The sequence below is a fragment of the Anabrus simplex genome, chromosome 1 (genome assembly GCF_040414725.1).
Source record: "Anabrus simplex isolate iqAnaSimp1 chromosome 1, ASM4041472v1, whole genome shotgun sequence".
NCBI classification, from domain to species: Eukaryota; Metazoa; Arthropoda; class Insecta; order Orthoptera; family Tettigoniidae; genus Anabrus; species Anabrus simplex.
The window spans coordinates 405,303,668-405,326,215 of record NC_090265.1 but is presented as its reverse complement, the minus strand read 5'-3'; positions in this window follow the sequence as shown (position 1 = coordinate 405,326,215).

Genomic DNA, 22,548 nt, shown 5'->3' with positions numbered 1-22,548 from the left:
ATACTTCAGAATTTTATAGTTGATAAGATCACTGCGCAAATTGTTTATAATATTTTACATGCTATACACAGTTAAATATGTAAAACAATATTGAAATATTGATCTTAGAACTGTCAACAGGATAGTTTACCTTATATGAAGGTCGAAACATTAGACTTTAATTTTCATTTGGCATATGAACATTTCCTGCCACAGTTTGAGCGACTTTTGTGATACAGTGATCCTAAAAAGATTCAGTTCCTAAGCATAATTTCCTGGATATTTTTACCCCAAATTTTAGTTTTCGATCAGTTACTTTGCATGACGAATAACAGCCCTGAATCAATGGTCACAGCGACATTTACATAATTCGATAGTCTTAACATCTTATGACTTAGGCTAGGGGTATTTAACTGGACATGCTATTAAATTTTATGTACTCCTCTAGTACGATATATGATGTGATGTTATTACCACCGTTAGTGGCCGGCTCCATGGCTAAATAGTTAGCGTGCTGGCCTTTGGCCACAGGGGTCCCGGGTTTGATTCCCGGCAGGGTTGGGAATTTTAACCATCATTGGTAAATTTCGCTGGCACGGGGCTGGGTGTATGTGTCGTCTTCATCATCATTTCATTCTCATCACGACGCGCAGGTCGCCTACGGGAGTCAAATCAAAAGACCTGCACTTGGCGAGCCGAACATATCCTCGGACACTCCCGGCACTAAACGCCATACGCCATTTCCATTTACCATCGTTAGAGGTTATGACGCATTATATTAAAGTTGTAGTCTACCAGTTTTATAGTTGTTTAATTTTCTACCGCTCACAAAAAAAAAAAAAATCCCTCTTACGGACCCTGTCGCATATCGTACGAGACACTATGCTTTTCAGGGTCGACTTTGTTTGTTTTTCTGTTTTTACAATCGGCTTTACGTCGCACCGATACAGACAGGTCTTATGGCGACGATGGGATAGGAAAGGGATAGGAGTGGGAAGGAAGGGACCGTGGCCTTAATTAAGTTACAGCCCCAGCATTTGCCTGGTGTGAAAATGGGGAAACCACAGAGAACATCTTCAGGGTCCAAACCCACTATCTCCCGAATGCAAACTCACAGCTGCGGACCCTAACCGCACGGCAACTTCATCGGTAATTTAGGAGTTGTACTGGGAATCATACCGGGGCTTTTCAGTTTTGCAAAGGCCTGGAACCAAGGACTATAATTGTGGTCATAAACCACGGGTTTCAATTTCGCGCTACCCGCTTCAACCTACAAGGTTCTATTCGGGCCCGCTTGCAGTTGCACCGTGGCCTCGGCCACGCCCCGCATGCTTACCACCATTCCAGTTCCTTCGACAGGGCGCTTCTCCACTTTCTTGTACTCGGCTAACCTTCCATTCCGAGCTTATCACTTACCGTTATCCGTTAGTGGGCGAGTGAGCTTTCTATGCCCGTGGGACTGCCATATGAAGTAAGAAAGGAATTGTTATATTCTAGAGGTGGAATATAAATTATAAATAAAAGGATTGTTTGGCTTTCATATTTTTCTTCGTTACGAAACACACTGTAATCCGTGTTGCAACTCTTCTATTTTTTCTCTTGCACACGAACAACTGAACAGCGCCGCAGGCTTGCTGTTGAGCGAAACAGTGCCAGTAGGATTATGCCAGAAATCAAATGCTGATATCACTATCTTGTATCTTCCAGCGGAGTGAAAAGCAAATGAATTTCGAGCCACGCTCGTGCATTAGTTTTTAAAACTAATATTGGCATTGTGGGTATCATACTACGATACGGTACATCAAGATAGAACAAAATGCAGAGGATTGAATAATAAAAGTGTAAGCTAAAGTCTCCGACATTCATCGAAAGTCACACAACGAAATGAATGAAAATGAACACCTACAACCTGTTTTCCAGTCATTGACCGGATCAGGGATGTAATGAATGAATCAGATATAGGCTGTTAGTACGAGGGTCGCCACTCCCAAAGTGATTTATTAATGACTGATAGATGCTATGAAATGAGAATGGAGAGTGTTGCTGGAATGAAAGATGGGAGGGAAAACCGGAGTACCCGGAGAAAAACCTGTCCCGCCTCCGCTTTGTCCAGCACAAATTTGAACCACGGTATCCAGCGGTGAGAGGCCGAGAGCCACAGAGGCTCCCACAACGAAATAAAGTGTAAGAATAAACCGTGCCGACTTCCCTAACACACTTTTCCACTACAATATGCCGGCCCTCGCATTATCACACTACCGTGTCCATCATCCCATGGATCGAGTGAAAACCGGTCTGTTCCCATGCCATCTGGACTTCTACCATCCTTGAGGGAGTTAAAGGTGCTATTTATTGTTGGCCAGGGTCGAACAGCTTCTCTCTCAAGCTAACCTCGTCAGGCACGAACTATTATAGTGCTTCTGCTCTATAAGTACCGGCATCTCAAAAGGCTGAGTGGGATGAGAGAAGAGAAAGTGGGAGTTGTCAGTTTGCTTTCTGCAGTGCAATGTTTGTTTGTTTCAACTTTGCTGCTCACTTCATATTTATTGTATGGTTTGATCAATTGTCTTGCACGTGAAATATGTAGTAACGATACGAGAGAATAACCTATAAATGGGTTACAAATACTAGCGCAACCAAGCGAGTCATTCCACGAGGAGTTGACAAACTGTCATCCAGCATCCTAATATTTTCATTGGATACAGCAGAGCTCTCACTGGTGCGGCTTGAGTCAAAGAATATTTCCCTCTAGTCTTCTGAAGCTGTCATTGGCGCGACAAAGGCAAGGAACATCAAAGCCGCACCACATGGTAACGTTCAGAGAAGTACAATAATATCTGCTCTGTGATCATAAGGATCCTTCCAGAATCCTGAGTAGTGGTCTTTGATGTTTCACGAACGTCCTGCGCACCGACTAACAAGGCAAAATATATTTCTCAAATATACAGGCGTGGCAAACTGAGTCATAGGTGGAAGTTAATAATTGTATTCCTCACTCTTTAGTATACAATAAAACAAACCATTCTTCTTGACTCAAAACTTCTCTTCAGCCGACGTAAGTACTAAAAACGTTCATAATAATCAGGAAAACAGGCACCAATTTAAAATATCTAATATACAAAAATGTAAATTTTAATTCTTTCAGAATGAGTTCAGTACTACTCGATCACGTCTTTGGCGTTTAGGTATTGCGAACGAAGAGATCGGAGTTGCTTCTGACTCTCCTGCTTTCCTGCCACACAGAGCAGATTTATGCAGTATTTCACAGCTTCTACATGCTGCGAAATAAGACTCTTCTTTTACACAGTTCATTGACGTTCCACACACTTTACAAAATAGGGTTCACTACTCAATCGAAAACACATCACCACCGAATTCGTTAGCATGGAATTAAAAACGCCTGCAAGCAATAAATCATCGAGGTCCTACAAATCACTATAAAAATTACAATGTCGAAGACCTCACCGTTGCTGAAAAATAGGTAGCCTACATCAATATGATCAAGGTTCAAATTTGAATTTTTCAAAAACATTTTTTATCTAATTTAACTGATTAATGTTTGCAGCTAAGAACAATGTATTTTAAATCAGTGTGCAAAGTTTCATGATTCTAACTCAAATAGTGTCCTTAATTTTTGTACACGTCTCCCTTAAAACAGACAAAATCTTCTAAGCTCTTCATAACTCTAAGATCCTGAAATGAACGTATGTTAAATAGTTCTACTGTTTTTATAAAAATAAGTGAAAGGCATTTTTTCTAAGAGCCGGTGTCTAGTAATAACCATTTCAGTGAAACATGCACTTAATTTCCCCGTACTAAATTTTAAAGTTATTTTTATTTTTGCAGTATTCTACAAAAAAATCGATATTGAACAAAGAACAAGATACAAAGAGGAACTGAATGTCTTCATACTTTAACTTCACTGAACTATTTTATTGGTTGATTATAGTTGACAAATCTAAGTACAGTATCATGTTAGGATGCTTCTTCTGATACATGACAAATCAGTCAAACTAACAGTGAGGATGGAACAGAGACTGAAGGTTATTTGTCTTCTTATGAGACAGACAGACTAAAACTAGTTTACTATATGGTGTATCAACACGTAAATTGACTAAACAATCGAGCTTAGTTTAATCTACGAGAAGACCTAATGGCCGTAACGACACCAATAAAGACATTTATCTAACTTAACGGACTAATACAAAAAAATGATCAATCCGGACGAGATCCGCAGCTGGTTAGGTACTCGTATCTTTGTGCTCAAGGTTACAGGATCGAATCTCAACATAATTTGACATCTCTTATGCTGGATACCAAACAATAGGAATGTTGAAGACACTAACACTAATATGTTATGAGACAGGATGTATCAAACTTAGAGCAGGTCATCCGGTCTCAAAATATTCGAACCTCGAATTTATATTTGAAATGAAGAATGCAACCGTAAGATATGTAGATATTTAAAAGCGGAAACCAGGGTAAGGTTTGGATGGCAGTTACGATGCTTTCAAAGTAAAACTGCATTGAGTTAAAAAATGAAAAACTTATCTCCTCCATTAGTTGAGTACCATAATTTATTTTAATGATATTGTAATATAATATAAAATGATATAGATAGGCTATCGATGTATTATTTGTAGAAAAATAAACTACTGTACTTGATTTTGAAACTGCTGTCTGAAATTCTCATTTGCACATTTAGAAACCTGTCCTATAATCCCCAATACCACCGTGAAGAGCTCCTACGAGTGGACATTATCTTACAATATCAGTCATATATTGGTGGACTCCAAAAAATTATTTGATTATTGTTGATTGCATCTATTATCATCATTCCTCATGCGTCCAAAATATTATTGCACATTATAACGAGAAGACTGGAAAAAAAGTCGATAACCATATCATACATAACTCCGTTGGGCTTCCGTTGGGGTAGGCCTACAGGCACTCCAGATGGGATAGGTGTCTGAGAATCCTTGCTGAACACTTACTCGACAGAAAAAGAAGTATTTATGTTGCTCACTGGCAACTTATATGACATAAAATCAAACGTTAATCACGTCAGGTATATCTGGGTGTGAAATAATTCATCATAATCATCAAGTACGTCAGTCAAGAAGTGATTCCACGATGACTAATAAATATCTTCAGTTCTACATGGTTGCTGGCTTGTCAGATATGTCTGGGGAATAAAAACCTTGGTCTTTCGTGAGGCCGTTTGCCGGCAATACAACCCTCAGCAACAGTTGTCATTATCTGGGAATGACGTAAAGTGTGACCCCACCACGAAAAATATCTTCCGCGTATTAATTTCACCAGAGATCTACAGTACTTTGTTTTACTCGACGTAGACAGAGCTCAAAATCTAACATTTGCTATAACGATACTTATGAAGCTGAAACGTACAAGAAAATAGATGTAGCATGAAGCAAAGAGGAAGAAGGGTGTCTGTTAATGGCATTAAATTGGATCGTGCCTAAAAAGAACCTCCACCAATTGCTATTAGTAGAAATAAAAATACTTGATTTCATTATGCCAGTTGTGCCACGGTTATTATCGATGAGCGTTTGTATGCTTCATAGATTATGTGAAGGCGTTTGACAGAGTATCCTGGCATAAATTATTTCCTCTACTACTTAGTACTGGAGGTGTACAGCAACTCACTACACCTATATGATTTGTAGAACGGTCGAGAAGCAGTAATATCTTTCCAAGCAGGACTTTCAGACCAAGTGCCCATCAAGAAAAGAAGAAGAGAGCTGTGTCCTTTCTCTGCAGCCCTCCTCAAAGCTTTCGGAGTTCTGATAATGGAAGAAGTACTGGACGGTACAAAGATTGGAGAGAAATTCAATTGAAAATTACTCGGGATAATAAAGTTTGCCGATGATGCAGGCAATACTAGCAGAAAGTCCATCTTCCCTGCAGTCCATGATTAGCATAATGCAAATACTGTAGAAATATGGTATTTTAGCGACAAAATGCAGACAACAAAGAATTTATGTTTGAAGGTAAATGATGTCACAATGAAACCTTCTGCGACAGCAGGAAAATAACTAAGGATGAAAGATGTACTACTAAAATAAGTAAGATTGCACAAGCTAGCATTGCTTTAATGCAGAATAGCACATTACTGAACACTAACAAGCCTAGTCTTATCCCCCGTATGAGAATTACACACCTGTCGTACGCCTCAGAAACAAGACTGATGTCAAACACCTTGAGGCTTTCCAAATGTGGTGTTTCCGTAAAATAATTAAAGTGACCTGGAGGGATAAGGAGGTCTACGTCGAGTAAAACAGAGTAGATCTCTGGTTAAATTAATACGCAGAAGACTTCTTACTTGGTGGGGCCACACTTTACGTCATTCCCAGATAATAACAATTGTTGCTGAGGGGCCACACTTTACGTCATCCCCAGATAATAACAATTGTTGCTGAGGGGCCACACTTTACGTCATTCCCAGATAATAACAATTGCTGCTGAGGGTTGTATTGACTGCAAACGGCCGCACAGAAGACCAAGGTTATCATTCATCAGACAGGTCTGACAAGCAAGCATCCATGTAGAAATGAAGAGGTTATCAGTAATCGTGGAATCGCTTCGTGACTGACGTATTTGATGATGATGATGATTATTATTATTATTATTATTATTATTATTATTATTATTATTATTATTATTTCACACCCAGATATACCTGACAGGATAACCGTCTGATTTTATATCACATAACATAAACTCACTTCTCAAATTATTCACGCCCGACAAAGGCTATGCTTTGACTCGTAAGAATTTGAAGTATGAAGGTGAGTTTCAATTAAAAAATTGACCACAGTGCGAGCTTCAGTCAAGTTGCGGGTTATTCTCTGTGCCATGTCTGAACGAGTGGATGATGCAGTAGTCACCCGGTCCGAGTGATGTCATGATCTCAGCTAATCTGCGATCTTCCATACAGCGTACAGCTTGAATGCTTCTTATTAAGCAGTAATTGATCGATTTAGTACACTTCGTGGTTTTTGAATTAAGTGTTGAACAGCGTATTTTTGTGTGCTGTAGATTTTTAAAGCTTCAATCTGCTGGGAGAGTGAAAAGAGGATTCCGCGAACAATTTCCTGGAGAGCGAGAGTCAACGCATTACGGAATTATGAAAATTGTGAATAAATTCAAAACTGGAGGTTCCCTGTTAAACAAAAAAATAGTTAAACAAACGACTGTTTTAAATGATGAAAAATTCAGGATATTTGTGAAAGGAGTATTTGATGATGAAGATTATTATTATTATTATTATTATTATTATTATTATTATTATTATTATTATTATTATTATTATTATTATTATTATTATTATTATTATTATTTCACACCCAGATATACCTGACAGGATAACCGTCTGATTTTATGTCACATAACATAAACTCACTCAAATTATTCACTATGCTTTGACTCTTAAGAATTTGAAGTATGAAGGTGAGTTTCAATTAAAAAATCTTTAAGGAAACTGGCTCAGCAAAATGATATATTTTTTTTCTTCTTCTGCAAGGTTACTGGTAAGAAAATTGAAATCTAAGCCTTAAAAAATCATAAAAGTACAAAGTTGAAGCCCAAGAGGTCCGGCCGCAAGATTATATTACTGCAATTGTTTCTTCAGTCTGTCAACAGTGGTGAATTAAATTCTGAATTAGTGCTGTTTTCTGATGAGGCGTGGTGTTATTTGCATGGTCGTGTAATTTCGCAAAGTAACTAATATCGGCCACGTGGGTATCCAAGAATAATGCATGAAACTCCGCTTCGTGATCTTAAAACAGGAGTTTGATGTACTATTGTTACTAAAGGAATTATAGAACCCATTTTTAACGACACCAAGAATTCTGACCTATGCAAAGAATTAATACTGAACAAGTCTTTTTCCTCAACTGACTGAACGGAAAAAGTCACTGGAATATTTCCAGTAAAACTACAAGCACATGAAAACGCAAATCCACAGCCTGTTTCCAGTCATTTGATTGGATCAGGAATGGAATGAATGAAGCCCTCATCTAGCGGCGAGGAAAGGAATTGTGCCGGTTGCCGAAGCCAGTAGCACTCCTCTGGGACAATGATTAATGACTGACAGATGAAATGAAATGATATTGGAGAGTGTTTCTGGAATGGAAGATGACAGGGAAAACCGGAGTACCCGGAAAATAAAACTGTCCCGCCTTCGCTTTGTACAGCACAAATCTTAAATGGAGTGACCGGGATCTGAACCATGGAAACCAGCAGTGAGAGGCCGGCGCGCTGCCACCTGAGCCACGGAGGCGCCAGTAAAAATACAGCACATACCACTCACAACTCAATTAATGCACAGCGTGATGTTATCGGGAACAGAATGATTAGTGCACGTTTATGGTCAGATTACTCTCCCGATTTAACGCCATGCGACTTCTATTTATGTGATAATTTGAAAGATAAAGTGTATAGAAATAATCTCCCACTTTAGAAGAACTGAAAAATGCAATTCGCGCAGAAATGTTGAAAATTTATGTGGCAGAATTTCAGGAGCGGTACCGGAATATCATCACACAATTTAATGCTTGTCTACAGGCTGAAGGAGAGAGCACTTGCTGTAATGGGGTAAGTTTTATTGTTTCTATCTGTTTTGCAATCTGATTATCCATTCATTGAAGTCGATGATGATGATTGTTGTTTAAAGGGGCCTAACATCTAGGTCATCGGCCCCTAATGGTACGAAATGAGACGAAATGTAATGACAATTTAAAAGTCCAAAATCCTCCACTGACCAGAATTCAAAAGGTGAGGACGAAGAATGAATGGATGGATGGATATGAATTTAAAACAATCAGTGGATCCGAGCCGCAATGCCCCACATTCCCAGAAACTACCGTTAAAGAGTAGCATTACTGACCAAGAGACTGCTTCTAAAGCACAATACTGAATCGAGGATGCTTGTAGTATAAAGAGGTCCAAAATCCAGGTCATCGGCCCCTCATGATGGTAGGCCTACTTATCGCTAGGAAAGTAGAACCATGGTATTTGTTATGTTGCGGTACTAATCAAAATAGCGTAGACTCGGTATTCCACACATTATTGTACTACCCACACATGTAACACAGACCTATGGTGTTTCTCTCATTGCGGCGCCATTTACAGGCTACGCAAACCCATGGTGTTCCGCACTTAAGCGTACTAACCACAGGGATTCGTACTATCCTGTGGTGTTCCTCACATAGTGGTATCGCTCATACAGTGGTACTAATCACAGGTACTGTAAAACCCAGCCGGAAGCACACACTGTCGCTGCTAATCACAAACCTATTGTGTAGCCTACCTAACATAGTGGTACTACGCGCAAGTAAAAGCGACCCATGGTGTTCCCTGCGTGATGGTACTATTTACAAGTAGTCTCATAGTTCTAATTCGATCATCCCTTTGTCGGCCGTTTTAGTCGCCTCTTACGACAGGCAGGAGATACCGTGGGTGTATAATTCGTCTGCGTCTCCCACCCACAGGTGGTTCGTTGAAGTTGATGGGTTTTCTGCGTGTAACGGTGACTGCGCTCTCATTAACTGGCATGCGAGAAGCAAGAAGGACGGCAACCCTAGCGGGACTCTCCCTGTAGTAGTTTGTGCAGCAATATTGCAGAAAAAGGAATTTCTGGTTCGAAGATACCTTTCGGATGGGGAACTGCAGTTGGTTTTTGCGAGCTATTTGTTGCTTTTGAATTTCTGTAGTCCCAATTTCTCTCAGATGAGTCTTTGTAAGATTAACTGCGTTTACGGCGGTAGAGGTGACAGTAGAATGATTGGCATGTTATATATCTAGAGGAAGGTCGGAACAACGTGAATCGGGTATGTGGGCGTTAGACGGTTGGTTATACTGATAAATAATTGGAAAAAAGTTAAATTAATATCTCGCACCGTTCTCATTCAACTGCTGAAGTTAGCCGATCGGAGCGCTGCGCGGGTGAATTCAAATGGGCTATAGGATGCGGGTGGCCTAAAGGCTAGTACACACCTAGCGACAAAGTTGCGGGACATTGTATGGGGACAGTTGCGAGACACTGTCCCTAGACTGTTGCGATACAATGTCCCGCGACCACATCTATAGAGCCAGTTGCACCACAGGAATCGGCGCGAAATGGCGCAAGAAATTGCTTTATGTGCTTTTAATGTTGTGAATCTTTTTCTCCATCTCGTGAATGGACATAGTGAACTTTTTAGCCAGAGACTCCATTGCTTCCCTTCTTTCGTCCCGGTTTTTATACTCGGTAGACATAACGTCCCAAATACAAAGGAGGGTGTGTAAATCCTCAATGATTTTTAGAGTGGTTTCTATCGCAAAACAACAGAACACGAAACACAACACCAACACGCGGTGACTATCTGCACACTGGCATCGGCGAGTCCCGGGACTTTGTCTCGCGACACGTCCAGACTACATCATGTTGCGCAACACTTGTATCATGTATCCCATTTCGAATGGGAGACCTGCGACATGCAACTTTTGTATCGCGACAGTCCCAAACACGGTAAAAATGTCGCAGGACATCCCTGGAACTTGTCGCGATACACGTGTTCCGCAACTTTGTCGCTTGGTGTGTACTAGCCTTAACATTCACCGCCATCTAGAACCACGCTTGATGTCACGCATAGCCGAACATAGCCGACACGATTGAATCAATCTATATATTAATTTCAAAAAAAGCAATCGCCACGTAAGGCTTGAATGATTCTGATTTGAAGACACAAAACTAACATTACAGTTACGAAAAAACAATTTATGATATATTCCTATCCCGCTGAAGTTCAACATGTTTCTCACAAAGTGATATTTAATACGAAATGTATTGTATACTTTGTATTTATATTTCTGAAAAAAATCTTCGAATTTTCAAAACTATACTTCAAGTTACTTTTAATAATGACTATTGGGGATGATAAGTGAAAGTGTATATTTCATTATTTCCATAAATGATTACATTAATGCGAGTCCCAGTGAGCACGCAGCCGCTGGCCCCTGTCGGGTGCTACATCAAGAGACTGTTTCGGGTCGGAGCGGAGTCGGCTATGTTCGGCTTTGCGTGACGTCACGCGTGGTGCTAAATGGCGGTGAATCTTAGGCCTCCCATGTGATGCGGTATTACTAAAACTGCACGTGGCTTAAGATCGAACTTAGAGCACCCACCGAAGGAAAAGAAATTCTCCAGGGGAGTGATATGAACTCGAACCTCCGTGCTGAGAGGATCGCGCACTTGCGCTGCAGTGACACCGGCAGAAACCCACAGTCTGTTCATCCCTCGGCATGTCTCTCAAGCAAATTGAGCAACACCGCCTCGCAAAGCTCATTTGTATTCGCCCACGGAGCGATTTAATTGGCTAACTTCAACTCCCAATAAAATGACAAAGGCACAACATATCGAATTAGTTTTCTTAAATGATTTATTAATATGACCAACCTCCTAACGCTCATATAGGCCTACACGGTTCACATTACACGACGGATCGTATTGCTAAAATCTTACGTAGGTACCATGTACGAATTGTTTTTGGAACGTCAATTAAGATCAGGTAACTTCTGTGACCAACTAAGGATAGTTCGCCTAAATTGCACCAACCTGGTATCTACAGAGTTCCCTGTACTTGTGGCAAGGTTTATATTGGGCACACTTCGAGAACGGTGTGTACTCGCAGCAAAGAACATACCAGATGTATAAGACTCAACCAACCTGATAAATCAGCTATTGCTGATCATGCCTTAACACCTGGTCATGATGTCTTGTTCCAAGAAGTGGATGTTCTCGCCCGTAAAAAGCAATATCGCCCAAGAATTATCAGGGAGGCGATTGAAATACGTAAACACCTAGATAATTTCAACCGCGATATAGGCCACAACCTCAATGAATCATGGATACCTATTATCACAAGCATTAGAGAATGATGCTTTACTGTTGCCATTCGTTGTCTCTAGCATGGGGCTAAAATGGCGTCCCTTTTAAATCTTAGGCCACCATTTCAAATTCCTTGTTGCTTTCTCCTAATAACCTTTCATAGATCGTTTCATTTCTCTGTTGTCTCCTGATGAAGAAAGATACAACAGGTGCGTTTAAATGAATATATTATAGGGAGTGTTAACGGACGCAGACGAAAAAGCAGATTTGAATCATTTAATTGTATAATGTTCTAGATACGACCAGAACAGCTTTCATTTTACAGATGACAGATGACTTCGAAACGCGTAGAGTGTGTTTATAATTAATTACACGGCATAAGCCCAAAAAGATACCTCACGAATAGTTACATGGGCCGTGAAAGTCTAAATGATAATAGTAATAATGTCATTTGCTTTAAGTCTCAATAACTACTTTTACGATTTTCGGATACGCCGAGGTGCCGGAATTTAGTCCCACAGGAGTTCTTTTACCTGCCAGCAAATCTGCCGACACGAGGCTGACGTATTAGAGCACCTTCCAATACCACCGGACCGAGCCAGGATCGAACCTGCCAAGTTGGGATCAAAAGGCCAGTGATTCAACCGTCTGAGCCACTCAGCCCGGCGCAACGATGTTTCAACCGACAGCTCGTAGTTACTTCACACTACCGTCTTAACAGCAGGCTAACATGCTTTCCTCGCACTATAGTGCTAGTAGCGATGATACCAGCTGCAATGTGGTACGTGGCGGAGGGCCCAAAAATTACGTCACTTGCCACACCGTACCTAGCCGCACACCACGGTACCTAGCGGAAAGTCTTAGAAATACATGAAGAAAATAAGAAAATGTAAAATTATACCCGAAAGTCGGCAATTCTATAAAAATGTCTATCTTTCCGATGACCTTCGGGTTATACGCTTTAAAATGAGGGATTTTCCATTAAAGTTTGTGTTTAGATATATTCGTTCGTTCGTAATTTGTTTACCCTCCAGGGTCGGTTTTTCCCTCGGACTCAGCGAGGGATCCCACCTCTACCGCCTCAAGGGCAGTGTCCTGGATCTTCAGACTCTGGGTCGGGGGATATAACTGGGAGGTTGACCAGTACCTCGCCCAGGCGGTCTCACCTGCTATGCTGAACAGTGGCCTTGGTGGGGGATGGGAAGATTGGAAGGGATAGACAAGGAAGAGGGAAGGAAGCGGCCGTGGCCTTAAGTTAGGTACCATCCGGGCATTTGCCTGGAGGAGAAGTGGGAAACCACCGAAAACCACTTCCAGAATGGCAGAGGTGGAAATTGAACCCACCTCTATTCAGTTGACCTCCCGAGGCTGAGTGGACCCCATTCCAGCCATCATACCACTTTTCAAATTTCGTGGCAGAGTCGGGAATCGAACCCGAACCTCCGGGGGTGGCAGCTAATCACACTAACCACTACACCACAGAGGCGGACTATTTAATTTATTCATTTATGTATTTGTCGTCATGTATTAACGTATTTGATCATCACATTGTGGAGGTTTTCTTACCGCACCGACAGAGTTAGGTCTTACGACGACGAGGGGTTACAAAAATAACTTACTTAGCCTATATAGATTTCTTTCAAATACAATAATAATATATGAATTACAGCTAACTTGAACACGCATAACGTAATTATATATAACCAAACTAATGAAAATCGGATCAGTTTTGGGATAAACTCTAAAACATTCAGTCCTAAAGTATCATGTCCTATCACTCCCAGTATAAGAAGGATGCTGTAGGAATGACAATGGTATCTGTAAGAACACTGGAAATTTGTATAGCAATATCTGCTTCACGCAGGAACTGGATAAAGGTGGGATAAATGTCTTCGTTTCGTCTTCGTAATATGCTGATTATACTCACGGGAAAAAGGCAAGGAGAATTTTTGTAGTCATCTGTAAAATGAAAGCTGTTCTGCTCATATCTAGAACATGATAGAATTAAATGGTTCAAATCAGCTTTTTCGTGTGGGTCCGGTAACACTCCCTATAATATATTCATTTAAATGCACATGTTGTGTTCCCTAAAACGCACATGACTTCCATTCTCAACATTCATTAGATTTAAGTTCCTAGATTAACCTTGAGCCTAGAATTCAGCTCCTTGACTGAATTATCTCCGTTGAGGTTTTCGGTTCAAAGGTCCTAATTTCGATGCCCGGCCAGGTCGAGTTTTGTTGCTAGGTCTCCTTAATTCCTTTAGCTCAAGGACTGAGAGTTTGTGTTTGTCTTAATATACACCTCATAATTCGTCCCTAATTCATAGCACTACCAACCACCACAGGAACACGCAATAGTGAAAACGTATCTTCACAAAGAGCTGGCGTCAGAAAGGGCATCCAGCTGTAAAAGTGCGCCAAAACCCCATTTGCAACACAGTTCACACCCGTGATGCCACCAATGTGTGGGGAAATATAGGAGAAGGAGAAGAAGAAGAAGAAATTAAATATGAATCTTGAGTTTGCGAGTTATATAGGCGTAGTTTTTTTTTTTTTTTTTGCTAGTTGTTTTACGTCGCACCGACACAGATAGGTCTTATGGCGACGATGGGACAGGGAAGGGCTAGGAGTGGGAAGGAAGCGGCCGTAGCCTTAATTAAGGTACGGCCCCAGCATTTGCCTGGTGTGAAAATGGGAAACCACGGAAAACCATCTTCAGGTCTGGCGACAGTGGGATTCGAACCTACTGTCTCCCGAATACTGGATACTGGCCGCACTTAAGCGACTGCAGCTATCGAGCTCGGTTTTATTTATTTATTTATTTATTTATTTATTTATTTATTTATTTATTTATTTATTTATTTATTTATTTATTTTAAGGACTTCTGTTTTGAAAGCTGACTATTAACTAACAAACTAATGAACGGTGGGCCAATAATCTGGATGTATGGATCCTTAGAAAATAGCAATAATGATGATCATCATTGTTTTAGATTTCTTCCCTAAGCCTATTAAAACATGCTAATTCCTTCTTCGCTTTAATAAAGTCCAAGAACGGAAGAATAAACACAATATTAAAATATAAATATTTCACCGGGAGAGTTGGCCATGCGGTCAGGGGCACGCGGCTGTGAGCTTGCATCAGGGAGATAGTAGGTTCGAACCCCACTGTCGGCAGCCCTGGAAGATGGTTTTCCGTGGTTTCCCATTTTCACACCAGGCAAATGCTGGGGCTGTACCTTAAGTAAGGCCACGGCCACTTCCTTCCAACTCCTACGCCTTTCCTATCCCATCGTCGCCATAAGACCTATCTGTGTCGGCGCGACGTAAAGCAATTAGCAAGAAAAAAAAAGAGATTAATTTACTTGCTGATCTGCAAGTGATTGTTCACATAAAAGGCTATTATTCTTTCTAGTGGTTTAACATCCTACTACCGAGCTCGATAGCCGTAGCCATTTATGTGCGGCCAGTATTAAGGAGATAGTGGGTTCGAACCCCACTGTCGGCAGCCCTGAAGATGGTTTTCCGTGCTTTCCCATTTTCACACCAGGCAAATGCTGGTACTGTACTTTAATTAAGGCCACGGCCGCTTCCTTCTCACTCCTAGCCCCTATCCCATCGTCACTATATGACTTGTGTGTGTGTAAAGCAAGTTGTAAATAAACCATCCTACTAACACAGGTAGGTTATCGGCAGCGGTCGGTCGTACAGAAAAGAGCTAGGATTGAGAAGGTAGCGTCCTTAACATCAATTTTATTAAGGTAATTTACCAAATTGGAAACCACGGCAAAACATTTTCAAGGTTGCTGACAATGGGGACGAACGCACGATATCCGGAATACAAGTTGAGAACCAGACGAGAAGTAATCAGCTCGTTCGGTGGATTGCTTTCTATTCACCTACTTGCATAGTTCTGCACGTTGATACTCGTACCATGAGACGATAGAAAAAATAATGCAGAGTCTTGTCGAAACTTAGACAATGATGACAGTTCAGTCTTTAGTGTTTCCACCTTACTCAGCGGACCACTGAGCAGGCACACTAAGCCGGAGTGTACTTGTACCGTTCTTTTCTGTTCGTCTTCCAGTCAACAATGTCTATGTCTCAACTGAACTTCTCATTCAAATTCATCATCCTCGTAGGTCACACATTTTGTGAATGAATACCACGATGGATATACTACTTTCTTTTTTTCTTTACGTCGCACCGACACAGACAGGTCTTATGGTGACGATGGGACAGGAAAGGAGGGAGAAGGAAGCGGCCGTGGCCTTAATTAAGGTGAAAATGGGGAACCTCGTGGCTGCCGATAGTGGGGTTCGAACCCACTATCTCCACGATGCAAGCTCACAGCTGCGTCTCCCTAGCCGCACGGCCAACTCGCTCGGTGGATATACTACTGAAACTGGACTCCTCTATCTACTCCTCAATCATCTGTTGTAATTTTAACAGGTGAACGAGAAACGCGTTTTGAACCACAAATAAATATAGGGCTACTTTCCTCTTGAACCTGTTGTAAAGTTATTGGGTATGTACCAAACAGTAGAATGATATGGTACTGCCACATTTCTTGCCTAGAAAACAAGGTTAATAAAACTGTCAATATTTTCGGAGCTGTACCCCGTACGTAGTGGGGCGCAGACATCATATAGATCTATGATACTCCCAGTAAATGACTAAGCATTTTCTTAGGAAATGTGCCCAAATTTATGTTTTAGAAACTGAATAGTGTACGACGGATATCATCGAGCAATCCGACTATGCCTTTCAGCAATGGGATCCACGCTCACCAATGCACTCCTAGTAAAAGAAACTAATGCTACTTTTTGCCAGTTATCAGATATTTTTCTATTGAAACACCAGGCAATGAAGAATCATAAGGTAATTCTGAAGATACAACAGTTGAAAAGTACTCCAGAACACCTAAAAAATGTTCAAGAAAACCTAGTCATTAGTTAATGGAGATCGCTACATGCAGTGAATCAATATATGTGAATCAGAAAAAAAAAAACCAAACCCCATGGCACTACAGCCCTTGAAGGGCCTTGGCCTACCAAGCGACCGCTGCTCAGCCCGAAGGCCTGCAGATTACGAGGTGTCGTGTGGTCAGCACGATGATTCCTCTCGGCCGTTATTCTTGGCTTTCTAGACCGGGGAAATAAAAGACACAATATAATAAATATGGAACTTCACAGGAGAGTGAAAATAATTTACTCTCTATGTTTCTTTCAATTTCAGCCTGTTTAATGAAAAGCTACACACATTTCTTTTACATAATAATGACAGCATATTATGCCTTTCCACCAAGGTCTCAAATTTTCGCTTTTGAGACTTAAGGCAGTTCAATGCCTTTACGAGTATAATATAAAACAAAAATTTAAAATCTTGTAAACAGATTCGAACTCTGAATCCTTGGAACACATCACATGCCGGCTGCAATTAGTACCATGCAGCCACTACAGGCGACAAACAGTAGCTATCGTAACTCTGTACAAATGGAATAATCTAGGCTATAGCTTCGAAACTCGTCTTGTATGTTACAAGTTCTGAACGCGAATGTGCAGACGGGTTTATCTTGCTGCAAACACCACAGTGTGCTAAATAATCATGTCTCTCTTAAGCTCAGATAGTCGCATCCATTCCCTACGCATAGAGTAAACTTATGTACCTATTACTTCGTTGAATGAGTCCAGCATAATGTTTCAGGTGGTATTCACAATGCATTTGTCCATAATCGGTACTTACGTGGCAATATTTATTATAACTTCCCTAGAAGAATACTGTATCTGAGACTTGTCTGAGTCGTTGGATGAATGGTCAGCGTACTGGCCTTCGGTTCAGAGGGACTGAGTTCGATTCCCGGCCAGTTAAGGGATTTTAATCGCTTCTGGTTAATTATTCTGGCTGGGGTATTGGTGTTTTGTGTCCGTACCAACACTCTCCTCTTCATATTCACACAACACACTACACTTCCAACCACCACAGAAACACGCAATAGTGATTACATCCCTCCATATAGGGTTAGCGTCAGGAAGGGCATCCGGCCGTAAAACAGGGCGAAATCCACATGTGCTACGCAGTTCGCACCCGCGATCCCACAGGTGTAGAAAAAAAAGCGGAAGGAAAGAAGAAGAATATCTGAGACTTCACAAAAATCCAGTTTTCGTAAAGGATGCCTAGGCGAGTACGAAATGATTTTTTTAAGGCACGATTCAAGAAGGTTTTGAACCCTCACTGCCCCAAGTAGCCTATCCAAGTACATCTACCATGCGTAGTTCCGCGCATCTATCTCCAGCGTGTATGTTCAATCCTTATAACTCTGTATTCACGAGCAAAGCGAAAGTTCTCGCTTCGAAAAGTTACTGATGTGTTACAACCTTATGGCGCGGTTTTATGCCTTTATTGAACGATCTAAAGGTAGTAATTACATGGCGTAAGCTATCACACAGTCCGCCTCTGTGGTGTTATGGTTAGTGTGATTAGCTACCACCCCCGCAGGCCCGGGTTCGATTCCCGGCTCTGCCACGAAATTTGAAAAGTGGTACGAGAGCTGGAACGAGGTCCACTCAGCCTCGGGAGGTCAACTGAGTAGAGGTGGGTTCGATTCCCACCTCAGCCATCTTGGAAGTGGTTTTCCGTGGTTTCCCACTTCTCCTCCAGGCAAATGCCGGGATGGTACCTAACTTAAGGCCACGGCCGCTTCCTTCCATCTTCCTTGTCTATCACTTCCAATCTTCCCATCCCGACCAAGGCCCCTGTTCAGCATAGCAGGTGAGGCCACCTGGGCAAGGTACTGGTCATTCTCCCCAGTTGTATCCCCCGACCCAGAGTCTGAAGCTCCAGGACACTGCCCTTGAGGTGGCAGAGGTGGGGATCCCTCGCTGAGTCCGAGGGAAAAACCGAACCTGGAGGGTAAACAGATGGAGAAGAAGAAATAAAACGCGTTTCTATCAATTTCGATGTGTTGAGACTATACAAAATGGCGGTGAATTGACATGTCTCTAATTGATGCTAACCTATTACGATCTCTATGATAGCGCGACCGCCTTCTTTCCATCTTTGACCAATCAGCTGCGCAGTTCTCTACCGACGGCTATAGGAGTGACTATGGTTTGTACAGTAGAGTAACATTTCGTAAAAATGACTAGAGTATTAGACTCCGCTCTACATAAAATGGTACAGTGTTCTTGAGATGGGCCTCATTTACTGTCCCTTGTACCGTTTTTGCATTGTGCGGAGAAGTCTATATCGGGCTAACTACACATAAAATAGCTGTAAGACGTTGCATAAGATAGGACTAAGAGGCATTTAATTCCTAGCTGGTTGCATATTTTGGGGGGGAAATAAGGGCAGCTGTACCACGCGGTAGAGTAATAATCATGTAAATATTGATATGAGCTCTGTAAATTTTAAAAATACTGATCCAAAGGTCAACAGAATCCAATAGGCTAATGCTTGAAAATGAAACTATAACATCTTTGCCATTCGATTATTTCTTATGTTAATGCTTTACTAGCAGTTTCCCGCTGGCTCCGCCCGCAATGTACAAAGTATGGTGTTGTTCGTTACTATCCTCACGAATGTATTTGCAAAGTTTCGAGTTAATGAAATAAAGCACATGATCTGCTGTGGTAATAGAATGTAATATTATGTCAACAAAACACTTGAAAATACGTCACACAAAGAAATTGAATTAAACGTTCCTTGGAACAACACTACGCACCGAACTGTTAAAAAGTCCTTCAAAGATCTTCGTCATGGAGACAAATCTACTCATAACTTTTCTCAGAATCTACCAATTTAAGTTGTTATTACCTCAAAAGAAATCGCTTGATCCACTGAGTGTTTTTAGACCAAAACGAACTGCGTACCTCAATTACAACGAAAGATATGATTGCTTCAATGAGAAAAAGTGTTGAAGAAATGAGACGTCAAATTGAATGTGGACTCATAACTTTTCTCATAATCAACCAATTTGAATAGTTAAGAGCTGAAATGAAAGAGCTTGATCCACTGGGTGTTCTTAGGCCAAAATTAACTCCGTACCTCAATTAGAACCAAAGATATGATTGCTTCAAGGAGACAAGAAATTGAAAAAATGAAATAATTTGAGGAAGGCGGAAGTTAGGTGATTTATAGTACCTGATGACAAATCTGTGCATGAATACCTTTCAGTTAAAAAATGAAGAAAATCGACTGGATAGAATGGCCGGACTGACTGACTTAAGTTTTCATATATTTTTTTAAATATATAGATGACACATTAAACAAAATGCACTTTCAATTTTCATCATCTTCAGCAGGAAATTCTGTCATAATATTTGTGTATAGTAGGCTTCTGTGAACGGATGGCATTCCCTAGGCAAAAGCTTGAAAAAATATGCAAGTTCCATATAGTGTTTACCTCGATACTACGATGGCACATGGTGCCGTTTCCTATTGGCTAAATCACTTACTATTACATGTAGGAGATAGTATTTTGCATTTAAAAAAAGAGCACGAAAAGTACAATAATACAATATCAAAAATTCAGTTTATAAAAGATGGGCATATTGTCTTTTATCTCCGATGCACAGATGTGAAGTTTCATTTTTCCGTTCGTTCGTATTGTTTCTGTCCTCTTCAAAACTAGACAAAAGAGATCAACAAATACACGCCCAGTATTTATACTGAAAATAAAAATCAACGGCCTGTTTCCAGTCATTTGACCGGGTCAGGAATGGAATGAACGAAACCCCCATCAAGCGGCGAGGATAGGAATTGTGCCGGCTGCCGAAGCCTGTCACACTTCTCTGGGGCAAAGTATTTATATTAATTGGCCTAACTTGGTACAGAGTTTTACAGATGTATCAAAACCTTCTGAGGGCATAGGATACGCATAGGCCCTACTGCTCACACAATACTTTGAAAAATCAGTGCTACTCAAACAAACATCTATTGACACTGCAGAGATGCCAGCCATCCGGGCAGCTATTCAATCTGGACTTAACTTTAGAATATACTGATAATAACAAATTCCAAACACTACAACGACTGCAACATCTACATGCTCACATCAGTATATTTATAAAATATTAAGCCTAATTAACTACGTCAACAAGACAGATAAAATAATAGGCGTGTACTTTATGTGCGTAAAATGGCACGCCGGTACTCTATACAACGAAATGATAAGACACATTAATATAAGAAAATATATCTAATGGACTATTTAGACCCATTAAACTACCGTATATTGAGTTTCTTTCAACACTTCATCAGCAAGCGCTTCAGGAATGGCAGAAAGATTGCACCGAAGCTCAGAAGATTAAACGACGTCACTACACTCGGATACAGCCACTACTGTAATTCCAGTGAAGCAAAGGTAAAAAACAAGTTCAATAAAAGACGCCTTACACCAACACCAGAATGAGACTCGGACATGGCTGCTACCCCTGATCACCTGTTTTTTTTTTTTTGTTTTTTTTTTTTCGAATAAGGATAATACACTCGCCCTTGTGCTTAAACGAAGTGGCAGATATCAAATACATATTTCCCTCACGTTGCTAATTTAAACAGCCCCAACTACACTTTACAACCAACTCACAAAGTTTCACGTTCCTTTACCAACCAGTACATCAATATTATTGGTAGCTGGTTAGTGTCCAGCGGGTCCTGGGTTCAATTCTAGGCCGGGTCGGACATTCCAACCTTCAATGGTTAATTCCTCTGGCTCAGGGACTGGTGTGTGCACCGTCTCCAACTTTTTATTGCATCCTACTGTAGGTTAAAGCTCATCCTCACAGACGCACAAGTCGTCCACGGGTGTCAAATCGAAAGACCTGCGCCAGGCCTCTCCGGAGGCCATAAGCAGTATATAATCTACGGATCTACCTAAGAATAGTGCAACATCTGCAGGAAATAGGCATTCAATTATAACATCGTAACATTGTACAAAGCAATATACGCTGCAGTTTTATATGTAGTGGATTATATATGTAAGTTATAGTGTGTATTCGTGTGTGTGCGTGTGCGTGTGTGCGCGCGCGCGCGCGCGCGCGTGTGTGTGTGTGAAATTGTAGCTGGCTAAATGGTCAATCAATGGCCAAAATCCAAATATATAAAACAGAATGAATTAATATGCAAAATATAACTGATCTTCTCAGGATAAATTGTTTCGACGTAGTTACACCGCTGATACGAGAATAATAGTAATAATAATAATAATAATAATAATAATAATAATAATAATAATAATGTTTTTACGTCCCACTAACTACCTTTTCGTGGTTTTCGGTGATGCCGAGGTGCCGGGATTTTTGTCCCGCAAGAGTTCTTTTACGTGCCAGTAAATCTACCAACATGAGCCTGACGTATTTGAGTACCCTACATTTCCACCGGACTGAACCTGGATCGAACCTCCCAAGTTGGGATCAGAAAGCCAGCATCCCAGCCGTCTGAGCCACTCAGTCCAGCGATATGAGAATGTATAGAAGTCCAAAAGGAGTGGTTTAAAATCTTGACCTACAGCTACTTTCCGTAATTATTCTGATGGGTGAATTACTTCTAATTTTCCTTCACTAATTTCAGGTAACTGTCAGTATTGTACATTCATGACATGTCCTGCATGAGTTTATCTTCTAGTGCAGTGGTATTCAAAGTGCGAAACGCGTACCATTAGGGGTACTTTGCTATTTG